This window comes from Carya illinoinensis, chromosome 13 (assembly GCF_018687715.1).
Source record: "Carya illinoinensis cultivar Pawnee chromosome 13, C.illinoinensisPawnee_v1, whole genome shotgun sequence".
In the NCBI taxonomy this organism is placed as follows: domain Eukaryota; kingdom Viridiplantae; phylum Streptophyta; class Magnoliopsida; order Fagales; family Juglandaceae; genus Carya; species Carya illinoinensis.
In genome coordinates, this window is record NC_056764.1 from 26,786,278 (window position 1) to 26,798,729 (window position 12,452).

Consider the following 12,452-nt stretch of genomic DNA (forward strand, 5'->3'; position numbering starts at 1 on the left):
TACATAAACAGGGAAACTGAAGGGAAATAAACAGGTAATTGGAGTAATCTGATTCTCCATCTATATCAAGGAAAACAATCCACGCAGTACTTACGTTTAAGTACTGTACCACCTAACAGTTCCATTTCAATATAAGATGGCATCAGCCTGTATCCACATGTACCATCATATCTTTTCTGTTTCTTCCGCCTAATCCTTCTAGTGTTCTCTCTCTCTCTCTCTCTGGTATTTCTTCACCATGGAGTTGGGAAGTATAGTACAGTTCCTTGAGAACAAGGCCATTTTAATTAGTCACTGGTGCCACTGGTTTTCTGGCAAAAAGTATGTATGCTCTGATATTCCTTTCTTACGTACTGTCTCTTTGAGTTTGCGCTGATATTCCTTTCTTACGTACTGTCTCTTTGAGTTTGCGTAAGTGCGTGTGGCTGTAACAACGATGATTTTAGTTCTAACTTTGGTTGTATGCATGGGTGCAGTTTTTGTGGAGAAAATAATGAGAGTTCAACCAAACGTGAAGAAACTCTATCTTCTTCTAAGAGCTGCAGATGACATGTCAGCCACACAACGTCTGCATGATGAGGTATACACACACACAGAGATTATTTAATCATGCATGTTACTGAGTGAATTGGAAATGACACGAAGAATGAAGAAGCAAGTCATGTTTATGATGGTTGCATTATTCTAATAAATCAAAATCCTATGGAAATCAGACTATTAATTATCACTTCATTTTCTTTCCCTTAATTTTGGTCATACTACTATACATATTTCAATATAATGGTAATAATTCTGTGGCTACTTCTATTTATAGATGATAAGGAAGGACTTGTTCAGAGTGCTGAGGGAAAAATGGGGTACAAAAATGGATTCCCTCATCTCTGAAAAAGTAGTTGTGGTTCCTGGTGACCTCTCTCTCGTGGACTTGGGCTTGAAGAACTCCATTCTGAGGGACCAAATATGCAACCAAATCGATTTTATTGTCAATTTAGCCGCAACTACTAAGTTTGATGAAAGGTAATCAATATGCATGCATGCAAATGGGGTTTTACTATTCTTTTGTTAATTTTTTTATGGCTTAGTAGCTTATAATTAAAAAATGAAAATAATATGTACGTTCTTGATGATCTACGCCATGCAGATATGATGTTGCACTGGGTATCAATACATTGGGAGCTAAGCATGCTTTAACCTTTGCAAAAAAATGTGTTAGACTAAAGGTTCTTGTCCACGTGTCCACGGGTTAGCAAATATTTATCATATTTTCATGTTTGGTTTCTTAGAGTTATTTGTTTTTGAGATTATTATTAATCAGACAAAGTGTCTTTTTCAGCATATGTATGTGGGGAGAAAGGAGGACTGATTCTAGAAACCCCATATCACTTTGGTGAAACACTGAATGGGACCACAGGATTAGACGTCTACGCAGAGAAAAAACTGGTGGAGGAAAAGTTGAATGGCTTTCGAGCTGAGGGAGCTACAGAAGAAGAAATTACATTGGCCATGAAGGATTTGGGTACTGAAAGCCGAAAGGTACTAGGTATAAATTCATGTATGCATGATCATCATCATCATCTTATAATAACTTTTATTATATATATATATATATGGGAAAAGCTAAAGCCACCGATGATAGGTCCCGATTATGGATTCCGATTAATTAAATTTTTTTTTTAACTTAAAAGAAGTATTTTTTAATAATATTGTAAATTTATTTATTTTTTAAAAATATTTAAAGAGATTTAAAAACAGGCATGAAAAAAGCCATAAAAACAAAAGGATTGCACGTGCGCGTGTCGGTGAGGATTCAGGAGACATAGCACTCCCCAAACGTATTTATATTATCTCAAAGAAGATGCTAATACACCGTCTGCGTTTGTTTCTTTACTTTGACTGCTCATATATTTATTTCTTTTAAATCTTTTTACTTAATGATTAATGAAGTGGCTTTTAGTGCATTGGTATATTTTTTTATTTTTTAAAAATATTTAAATATGTAAAAAAAATATAAAAAGAAAAAGATGAAAAAAATAAAAAAGTGAACTTGTGCTAGCAAGGCGGCACACCTAGCAGTTACCGCCCAGCACCACTCTTATCTCAATTCCAAAATTAAGGCCGAAGAAGTCAAAAATTAATGTCTCTCCATTAATATTTAATAATCAAAGTACGTGTGTTGATCAACTAGCTCAGATCATGAGTACGTAATGTCCAAAAATGGAGTTCTTTCAATCCCACTTTTCATTTTCTTTGGCTAGAAAATATTTTTAGTAAAAAGGGATTGTTTAAAAAATACAAACCAAAAAAGTTTTGCTTTTCTAAGAGATCATATATGCATCCAAATAATTATTATATGGGCATTGAAATCTAAAAAGGAGAAGTTTCTTCAAATTATAATTATTAGGGCAAAGATACATGGATGGCCAAACACATACGTATTTACGAAGGCAATGGGAGAGATGCTCATTGGGCACCTAAAAGAAAATCTATCTGTGGTAATCATTCGCCCCCCTATCATAACCAGTACTTTAAAAGAACCTTTCCCTGGTTGGGTTGAAGGTGTCAGGTAATTTAATTTGTTATATTTTATGTATAATGATCAGCAATGTTACCCACTTTCTTAATATATATATCTTATTTTTCTTTTCCATGAAGCACCATTATCTTGTTGTTTGGTTTGTCGAGAAAATGAAGAAAAGTTTATTTGTTTACAGGACCATTGACAGTCTAATTGTTGGTTATGGTAAAGGAAAACTACCATTCTTCCTTGCAGATCTTAAGGCAATTGTTGACTTGGTAAGTTGATTAAATTTATATATATATTGCTTTATTTTACGGAAGGAAATGAGCAGCATGCATGGAGGAAATTGTCACAATTTTTTCATCAAAGAAACTCGTATTACACATATACAATCTATCTGGCTATCATTATCGTTTTCATTAATGATCTAATTGATCTCTAAGCATGCAAGAGAATAAGATCCGAAGACACTTACCATTGTTCATTTAAAGAAAGCAAACAAATCTTGAAGGAAGACAGTTTTCAATCAGAGGTAGAAGGAAAAAAAAAAAAAAAAACAAAAAGGTAAAAAAGAAATTGAATCTCAAATATGAAAGTGAAATGCGCAGATGCCGGCTGACTTGGTGGTAAATGCTATGATCGTGGCCATGGTGGCTCATGCAAATCAACCAGCTGCTTATGATCATCATATGATTTATCAAGTGGGGTCTTCAATGAGCAATCCTTTGAGAAACGAAAAGGTTTCAGATGTTTTCTTTCGTTACTTCTCTAAAACACCATGGATTAATAAGGATGGCAAAGCCGTCAAGGTTGGCAAGCTTTTGGTGTTGAGCGACAAGGATAGTTTCCACAGATATCTGGCCATACGTTATTTGCTGCCTTTGAAGGTTTGTTCAGAACCTGCTTTATGCATGCTACTTCAAATATTAACTAAAGTTATATAATTATTAATCATGATTTGTACGTTACAAATTTCAATATTGTTTTATTGCAAATTTATTCATACATGCATTGCACATCCATTTCTCAATAAAAGGTATAGTAACACTTCTCGTACATGTCACTCGATCGAATAATGCATCCATTTCTCAGAGCTTTGATCTTGTTTGTAGAAAATATGTAAATCATATACCACTAGCCGAAGCCAGCACCTATATACCTATGGTGAGCCATGTCGAGATGGTTTGGTCACATGATGAGGCGGTACTGTAGATTTTGATGAATGGTGAGATCAATGGAATTTTGCCTCAACAAATAAAGTCCCCTCTTTTGTACAATTGTTATAAGGGTGAACATTTCACTTTCGTTTGGAGATAGTTGTAAACTTCTACCTTGAAGCACTTGGCCGTTAAAATAGGTGACAGGCTTTTATAGTCTTGCATCACATTCCACGACAAAGGTTTTATTGAAATTCAATAGTCCTTAAACGAATCATGTTTCAATCATTGCTCTCTTCAACTCTTGGAAGTCGGAATAATCATTTGTTGTCTTCCCACCTAAAGGAATTTCTCTTAAATAATAGGGACGTCAAAACTGGAGCCTATCTTGCCGTGGTCAAAGGGTCCTTGATAAAAGTTTGATAGTATCTGTAAGGCCCAAGAACATCTGAAGAGCCATAGTGATTGTAGGTAGTTTGCATCTTTAGAGACATGTCTATTTCATCAAGACTCTCTCCAAAATATGCCTGATCAATAAACCTTTTGTGCGGGCTAAAACTTACTCGACAAGGAATTTTGCTACTTTGGGACCATTATAGTTATGGGAACCATTCATTGAGGCATTGTGTCCATGGTAAGTGTGAAATGTTGTTTTCGATCACTACATCCTTAGGGTTCATCCGAATCTAGTGGTTAAGGTTGGGTAGCAAGGACTCACTTCTTAGCTCATCTACCCATTCTTTAAGGCATTGAGGTTTGTGTGGACAAAATGATTCTGAGAATTTAAGAAGGCCAATGGCCCGATTTAAACATGTTCGCCCTTTATATATATATATATATATATATATCTAGATCAAACTAAAACCTAATGACAACCTATTTCGATTCTCCCTCATTTATCAACTGAATCTCTTGCTTTCCCTCAGGTACCAACAACCCATGCCACCACATTAGCATCCTCACCTCAGCCTTTAGCCTCACCCATAGTGCTTTTGAGAGCTAGTTTTCAACTTACTCTTAGACTGCCATTGAAGGTGGCGACTAGAATGCCTTCAGAGATGGAGGCAGACACTTAGGGTTTGGGAGTGAAGTAAAGTGAAGTGAAGGTAGATCTGAAGGAAGATTTGGGACAAGTAGCTGATTAAGCCGCATGATGGGCTTAATTCTTGTGTTAGATGCGTCATGGTGTCTAGTTATAATAATGTTTAGTGTAAGTCCACTTCAGTTGGGTGATTTTCGAGTATTAGTTGTAAGGGTTTGACCCATGTTTGAGTTAGTCCATGAGTCCTGTAAAGACCATCACTGGGTGTTTGTCATTTCTAGTTTTCCACTTAGCACAGTTACGTTGTTGTTGCTTATGAAGTTTGTTACAAGTCAGAGAATATAGCTCATTGTGTAGGGAAATTTCCCTTTCTTATGCAAAATCAATACAATATGCCAATTACATTTTCCTCTCCATCTTTTGTCTTCTTTCTTCCTTGGAGATACTCACCCTCGAAGTGAGCTCTTATCCTTCCTTTTCCCATAGGCGTGTAATATAATTGGTACCAGCTAGTCATCCTCGACAGCAATCTACAACCATGACGGAGGATAATCGTATAAACCAGTTGCAGGATGGGTTAAATGGGCTGAAGAATTCCACTGAGCCAATGCTGAAAATGTTAGACCAAGTATTAGCTCTAAAAGGAAAACCGAATTCTGTAATCCAACAACTAGCTGCTCTTACCTTGGAGCTACAAAAAAAGAACTTGGAAAACCAACATGGAGAATTATCATCTGGAAGGAACAATAGAACAAAAGGTTATGCCCAGGTCAGTGAGGACTGGTTTTTTTTTTTTTTTTTTTTTTCAAGGGGATGATCCCCAAGGTTGGCTGTATAAAGCTAACCTTTTTTTATTTTTATTTTTTATCACAACATATTACTACACCATAAGTTGAGATTGACTTCCTTCCATATGGAAGTAAAAGCCATGGTCTGGTTCCAAGATTTGGAAGAGGTTGGGACATTAGTAGATTAGGAGTCTTTTGTGAAGGCCTTCCAAACTAGATTTGACCGTAGTTCCTATGAAGATCCTATTGAGGACTTGACAAGGTTAAGGCAAATAGGGTTTGTTGAGGAGTATAAGGTGGAGTTTAAGTGTTTATCTAACAGGTTGCGTAGGTTGTTAGATCCCCATAAGCTAAGTTGTTTCCTAAGTGGTTTGAAGGATGCAATCAAACTAGCTGTCCGAATATCCAACGCACCAAATTTGTTTACTGCTTTCAACTTAACCAAATTATAGGAAGAAAATGTTAAGATTAGTAGAAAGAGGTTTAAGAACTCCCCCATAGGTTACTTGGAATCTGGTAATAATAATAAAGGACCTAACTACAAAACTGGGCAAAGTATCAACCAGTCCATACTGCCAGTCTAGAAAATAATTCCAATTAGATGAAAGATAATGTAAAGGGGTCTATGCTACTGCTGTGATTCTAAATGGAATCCAGGACATAAATGCAAAAATCCCAAGTTATTCTTAATTAAAGAAGTGGATGATGAAGAAAATGAGGAAGATGAGAATACCAACCAACTAACTCCTACTAATGTGATTAAGAAGATGGTGGAATTTACTGAAGTTGAACCTAAACTTGAGATTTCTCTATATGCTCTAATAGGTTCCTCAACCTCTATGACAATGAGGGTTAAGGGAAAGGTGGTTCGGAAGTGGGTTGTGATTTTAATTGACTTAGGTAGCACCCGCAATTTTTAGACACTACTATAGCACAAAAGTCCAAACTCTCTATCTGTCCAGATGAGAAAGTAAAGACTAGGGTGGCTAATGGGGACCAACTATGCAATGAAGGTATGGGAAAAGGAGTCAAGGTGAACATCCAAGAAAATTATTACTGTAGATCTAGTTTTACTAGAGTTAGTTGATTCTGATATGGTCTTGAGAGTTCAATGGTTGCATACGTTAGGAACTGTCTTAGAATTTTAATAGGCTTACCAAGCAATTCTCTATTAAAGGGAAGTGTTACCTTGCAAGGTGTAGTCTCCACGTAGCTGTTGGAAGAAAGCTCCTACACAAAGATTAATAAGTTAGAAAGGAAGAGAATAACTTTATAAATGATTAATGAAAAGGATGATACCTGTGAGCAAAGTTTTTCTGGGCCCATAAAAACAGTGTTGAAGTAATATGCTGATATATTCCAAGAACCCCAAGGCCTGCCCTTTTTTAGGAATTAAGGCCACTCTATTAATTTGCTAGCTGGGTCTAAATTCGTGTATGTTAGACCTTCCAGATACCCATTTTTTTTTTCAAAAAAATGAGATAGAAAAAATCATCCAGGAGTTAATAAATTCATAAGTAATTCAACCTAGCAAGTCCATATTCTTCTCCAGTCTCACTAGTTAGGAAGACATATGGAACCCAGAGAATGTGCGTAGACTACATGGCCTTAAACCAAGTTATTGTCAAAGACAAATGTTGAATACTCGTGGTGGAAGAGTTTTTAGATGAATTAAGTGGGTCTAAATGGTTTTCCAAGTGGGATCTTAGATTTGAATATCACTAGATCAGAGTAAAATCAGAGGATGTGCATAAAACTGCCTTCCGCATCCAAGAAGGCCATTATGAATTTTTGGTCTTTCTCTTTTGGGCTAACCAATGCACAATCCACTTTCAGAGTTTAAGGAATGAGGTTTTTAGACCCTTTTTTAGGAGATTTGTGCTAGTATTTTTCTATGACGTGCTAGTTTACAGCAAGGTTGAGGAGGAGCAATTAAGGCACTAAAAACTCACCCTAGACATGCTAATGAAGCATCATTTATTTGCAATAGAATGCAAATGCAATTTTGGGTGCCAAGAGGATGGTTGTCTAGGCCATCTCATTTCTAGATAGGAAGTTAGAGCACACCCAGAAAAGCTAAGGGCTATGAAGGAGAGGCCTCAACCTAGAATCATAAAGGATTTAAGGGGTTTCCTAAATCTCACGGGGTGCTACAGAAGATTTATAAAGAATTATGGGGTTATGACTGCTGCTCTTCCTACTGCTTTACTTAGAAAAAAAGCTTCCAGTGGAATGAAGCTACAAATGTGGCATTTATTGATTGAGAGAGGCATTAACTACACCACTAGTAGTGGCCCTTCATAATTTTTCACAGCCATTTGTAGTAGAGTGTGATGACTCGGAAATGGGGGTAGGTGTAGTCCTAATGTCGCATGGCAAACCATTTTCTTTCTTCAGCTAGACACTTCCTTGTCAACATATGAAAAGGAACTGTATGTTCTCATTACAACTATTCATAAATGGAGACCCTACTTGTTGGGAAGGTCAACTAACCACCATAACCTAAAGTACCTTTTGGACCAGAAGATTGGGACACCTATGCAACAAAAGTGGCTAAGTAAGCTGGTAGGCTATGATTTTATGGTTGAATATAAAAAGGGATCCAAAAATAAAGCAACTGATGCCTTATCTAGGCAAGTGGAAGAGAAGGAGGTTTCTTTAGCTCTATTATCTGTACCTTCCTTGGGCTGGTTGTGAGAAATTAAACAAGGGTATGAAGGAGACCCCAACTTATAGAAACTGGCCTTAAAATTCATGGAGGGCCAACTATCTTAACAATATTCAGTGAGGAAAGGGATTTTATTCTACAAGGGGAGGCTTTACATTCCAAATCATTCCACATTAAAGGCTAAGCTACTGCAATTTTTACATAACAGCCCTTGGGGAGAACATTAGGGGGTGATAAAACTATTCAAAGGGCATAAAAAGAATTTTATCGGCCAATGATAAAATCTAAGGTGAGGGCCTTCATCAAGGATTTTGAAGTGTGTCACTAGTAGAAAATAGACCACTCTTCCCTAGTGGCCTTTTTTCTCAAAGTGAGTTCTTATCCTTCCTTTTCCTATAGGCCATTTCATTGTTCTAGGGCATCCATACACAACCAAATCAATGGCCTAACTGTTTATTAAACATGTGTTTAAATTACATGGGTTAACCCAGTCTATTGTCTCAGATCGAGACATTCTCTAGAGAGTTTAGGGCATAGAAAGTACAATTGGAGTTCAACATAGCATATCACCCACAGACTAATGGGCAATCAGAAACTGTGAACAATTGTTTGGAAACCTACCCAAGATGTTTTGTGGGGGATAGGCCAAAGGATTGGGTAAAGTGGGTACCCCTATCTGAGTGGTGGTATAACATTACTCAACACACATCAACAAAGATCACTCCTCTCAAGGTTTTGTATGGGTACCCCCTTCTAAACTAATATTCTATATAGTAGGAACTACCAAAGCAGAAGAAATGAACATAGAGTTGAAATTCAAAGACCTCATTTTTTGGATTCTCCATCACAATCTTAACAAAGCACAAGAGAGGATGGTCAAATATGCTAATCTTAAGAGAAAAGAACTAGAATTTAAAGCTGGAGAATGGGTGTACCTCAGTTTATTGCCTTACAGCTAGACCTCCGTCGCTCACTGTCAAAACTTAAAGCTGGCCCCTCTGTATTATGGACCATTTCTGGTGGAACACATGTGGGGGAGGTCGCCTACAAGTTGCAACTACCAAAGATAGCCCAAATCCACCCCATTTTCCATATTCCCAGCTCAAGAAATATCTGGGAGAAAGAGTGACAACCAAGACAATACTGCCCCTCGTGAACTCTCAAGGAGTCTTGCAATCTGAACTAGAGGAGATTCTCAACAAAAGGATGCGCCCCATCCACAACCGTCTCATGATTGAGCTCCTAGTGTGATGATAGGGATAAGGGAGAGAGGATGAGACATGAGAGAACTTTTAGAAGTTTAAAGGCTCCTTCCCACATCTTGTGGGCAAAGTGTTTTAAGATGGGGGTATTGTTACACTCCTTGACTACTGTTGAGGTGGTGACCTGGGAGCCATCAGAGATTGGGGGAGACACTTGGGGCTTGGAAATAAAGTGAAGTGAAGGTAGATCTGAGGGAAGATTCGGGACAAGGGGTCGATTAAGTCGTATTATAAGCTTCTTATGTTAGATAGGTCATGTCCAGTTATAATAATGTTTAGTGTAAATCTAGTTCAATTGGATTATTTTTGGGTATTAGTTGTAAGGGCTTGGCCCATGTTTGAGTTAGTCCATGAGTCATGTTAAGCCCATCACTGGATGTCTGTCATTTCTGTTTTCCACCTAGCAGAATAACCTTGTCCTTGCTTATGACATTTATTACAAGTCAGAGCATATAGCTCACTGTGTAGGGGAATTTCCCTCTCTTATGCAAAATCAATACAATATGTTAGTTACATTTTCCTCTCTATCTCTTGTCCTCTTCCCTCCTTGCGAATACTCACCCTCGAAGTGAATTCTTATCCTTCGTGTTCCCATAGGCATATAATACAATAGTCCACCAGTCATTATGCCCCTTGCCATTTCACAATCTTTGTTGCTTCCTTCAAACTCTCTCAATCTCTTCATCTCTCATCAATGGTCCATCAAGATGGCTAGTGTCTTCATCTTTCTTGGTCTCTCTGTCTTGTAATCTCTTTTCCTCAAAACTCTCGCAGTCCCTCTCACTTCTTACCTTCGTCATCCATTATCTGTCATGGCTTGACTCTTGTTAGTATCTCTCTCTCTCTTCCCTTAATTAGGGTTTGGATTGTAGGGCTTTATACAAATTCATTTTTTGTGTGTGGGCAAGTAGCACCCCTACTAATGGTAGTTCAACCTCAATTCATGCTTTGAACAACTAAATAGCAAGGCTAGTGCCTTCTTCTCATCTGATCTTGTGATTGCATTGTCTTCTTAGTGATAAACTCGAGGTTTCCTTAAAAATTGTCTCAATTTATCCAATAGCTCCTACAAATACGGTTATTAATATTTGATTTGAATTAAGTTGCTCCAAGCGTGATGGCACTCGATTGCTAAAAAATCTATGATGGCATCTTCAAATTTCCTTCCACATTAGCTTCAAATCAATTATCTTTTTCCATAGAATTTTGTAGCTATATAACTCCACTTTCTTACCAAACCATATATACTTAGTAAAATAATTCAAAGGCGTAATTGGGCTGAGTTTGAAGTCATCACACCCCCCATTACTTTGTCGTAACCATCTTATTATATTAATAGGAAGAAATCCAAGATTAGAAAAAAAGAAAAAAAAAAAAAAAGCTAATTAGACTAGATCATTAAAATTGTGCACATGCCCACTCCTTATCATTTTTTCATTGGCTAATACCACATCCAACTTATATTGTTCCACTTTATAGCAACAACAATCATTTTTTCCATCTTAGGCTTAAGACTCTTGAAACTTCTTCGAGATTCACGTAGTTTGCAATGACATATCTATTTCCATGATGATGTCACAACAAATCTCAAGGACATCTTCTTTCTTCATCTCCTATTTAGCCCTCTTCATGCTATGGAAAATAACCTTCAATAAAGAACAACCTTTTATATTGCATGGTTTTGCCTCTATCGTCAAAATTCCCTGCAGTGGAGCTTTCCCCTCACTCCAGTTTTCTTGTTGCTAGTGATCTTATCAAGCCATGGTGATTTACGTTTGCTACATGTTGCATATATATTACTTGTAGTGGTCTTCACATGCCTTGTGCTTAAAGTCTCCACTTTTGCATCTAGATGCTATTCCATTCAACTGCCTTTCGGACTTGCCTAGCTCTAAATACCAGTTGTTATGTGTCAATGCAAGAGAGCATGTTGGTGGCTGATGGATAGGAAGGATTAGGGGTTCCTTCCATTTATTGCTTAACTTGCAATTAGGGACTTACACTAGGTCGATAATTGAGAGAGGTAACTTGAGCCCCTTGATGTATAAACATATGGTTTATGAGAAAATAATTCATTCATTGAAGTTTATTTGTAGTCTCCTTGACTTTTATAGGGTTGGGAAGAGGTTGGGATATGCTACTAAACTATATTATTCTTCAAATAATATTAAAAAATTGAAAACGTAATAAACTAAGGATAAAATACCAGTTATTTAAAGTTATGTTTAGCCAAAGCTTTTATTGAAAATTCTTGCTTAAATAAAACTACATGCATATCGTGAGCCTTCTTCCTCTTGCATATCTTGTCATGCCACTACTTGGAGGCCTCAACTATAGCCACACGTCTCTCTCTTCTCTTGCCTCTATTCCCCAAAAAAATTTGGTTTCAGTTGATCTTACTCTTAATTTTTAAGTGACTTCTCTTTTTTTTCATACAGGGACTCGAATTGGTGAATACAACACTTTGTCAATATTTTAGGATCATGTGTCTTGATCTTAGAAGAAAGATTAACTTTGTGATACGGTTGGTGGAACTATACGAGCCTTACTTGTTCTTCAAGGGCGTGTATGTGTGTTTGTGTATATATATATATATACGCTTTATATTTCGTTTCTTAATATAAATGCTGTCAACAAGCATTTGATATTAACATCCTACTTTTTCATGTAGATTTGATGACTTGACCACTGAGAAGCTACGCCTGATGGTAAGAGATCAGAGTGGTGCTGAGGCAAATATGTTTTATTTTGATCCCAAGTGCATCGATTGAGATCATTACCTTTTGAATGTCCATCTTCCAGGTGTCATGAAATACGTTTTCAATTGATACACACAAGTGATTGATAGTGTTGGGTTTTCAAAGTTTGCACTTGGCTTTTAGTTTGTGACTAGAGCAATACTGTTCATTCATGTTGTGTATTATTTCAGTAACATGGTCTATTGTTATTGAAGTTATGTTTGAACAACTTTAAGTGGGTTAGACGATGGATGATATGTTATGTATTTTTGAAAGGAA

General features: G+C 36.9%; 1 pseudogene; it reads left to right on the plus strand.

The window, feature by feature from the left end:
- The first annotated feature begins 46 nt into the window (after positions 1-46).
- On the plus strand, positions 47-12,452 carry LOC122291434 (annotated as a pseudogene).